At 48.9% G+C, this 1,441-nt stretch overlaps 1 protein-coding gene and 1 pseudogene across 1 annotated transcript in view; both read right to left on the minus strand.

The window, feature by feature from the left end:
- Positions 1–961, minus strand: part of LOC116103574 — a 32,559-nt gene extending 31,598 nt beyond the window's left edge. The window contains exon 1 of the mRNA XM_031389744.1: positions 848–961. The gene's annotated coding sequence lies outside the window, so the exon portion shown is untranslated. The remainder of the gene's footprint in view (positions 1–847) is intronic.
- LOC116103572 overlaps positions 1–1,192 on the minus strand; it is a 3,938-nt pseudogene extending 2,746 nt beyond the window's left edge.
- Positions 1,193–1,441: the final 249 nt, after the last annotated feature.

Genomic DNA, 1,441 nt, shown 5'->3' on the forward strand with positions numbered 1-1,441 from the left:
GAATCTCTAGGAAGTGCCAGAGACTGAGACACAAATCAGTGGGGATATGGATCCTGAAGAGGTTCCTGTAGCGAGGCAGGACCCCCAGTGGAGGGATAACGACACTGACCCACCCACAAAACTTTAGACACAAAATTCTTCCTATCAAAAAGGAGTGAAGGAACAAAGGTGGAGCAGGGCATGAGAGAATGGCCAGCCAATACCTGGCCCAACTTGAGACCCATCCCATGGGCAAGCACAAATCCCTGGCACTATTAATGATACTCTGTTATGCTTGCAGACAGCAGCTTAGCATAACTGTCCTCTGAGAGGCTCCACCAATCAGCTGACCAAAACAAATGCAGATGCCCACAGCCAAACATTGAACAGAGCTCAGGGACTCTTATGGAAAAGTAGGAAAAAGAATTGAAGTCCCTGAAGGGGATAGGAACTCTATAGGAAGACCAACAGAGTAAACTAACCTGGATCCTTAGAGGCTCACAGAGACTGATGGTATATCTCGAAAGGTAATGTTTAAAATCTAGGCTATATGAATATGTGTATTTGAGTCGGGTGGGAGACAGAGATACAGAATCACATAGAGACAGACAGAGACAAAGAGAGGGGAGAGGGAGGGAGGGAGCAGAGAAAGACAGAGACAGAGGAGAGAGAGAATTATTACTTAAGGGACCCTGGTAATATAGACTTTTAGGTTCAAAAGGACACTCTAGGGTAGTTCAAAGTACTAGGTATAAGGATAAACATTTTCTTCTCAGAACTCAAATCTGGTGGACCACATCACCGGCAGGTCTTAGCTAATGATGTTGTGCATCCAATATGAACAGTCTTCCCACTGGTGTTTACTTACTTAGAAGATTCTCCCACGTAAAGCCGGACAAGCCGCCTAGGTGTCTGAATCTCGTCCAAATGCATAGATGACCTTGGATGTCTCAATTCAACTTTGGTTACCAGAAAAACATTCCTAGTGATGGTGATGGGAGAACTCAGGATGAGAGAGTCCTGGCGGTCAGGCTCTAGTGACCCTTGCCCTCAGTGTGACCCGGTCTAAGTCTTAATGGCAACCGGGCCAACCTCTCACACTCACATCATGCCCTGAGCCCAGGGCCAGAGTGATGTGGTCTGGTGGGCAGCCCGGCATCCAGTGGAGCCCGGTGGGCGCTGCCTCCTATATGGTTCCCCTTCATTCCTTACTCGCGAGGATCTAAAGCTGCGGTTGTGGTCAAGAACGTGGTTACCAAGGGGCACTGCGTGAGAGATCGCGTGGGCACTGGGGATAGTGTCGCGCTGCAGCCCTGCTGATCCTACAATTTATCTGAGGATAAAGAGAGCAGCTGCTAAATACACAGCTTTCTCCTCAGTGTGAGCATCTTTCTCCCTGTGCGCAACCAAGATGGGGTTGGGGAGCAGCTGTGGTCGCCTCTACTATTGAGTGGTGGTGGTC

Source organism: Mastomys coucha, unplaced genomic scaffold, assembly GCF_008632895.1.
Source record: "Mastomys coucha isolate ucsf_1 unplaced genomic scaffold, UCSF_Mcou_1 pScaffold21, whole genome shotgun sequence".
NCBI classification, from domain to species: domain Eukaryota; kingdom Metazoa; phylum Chordata; class Mammalia; order Rodentia; family Muridae; genus Mastomys; species Mastomys coucha.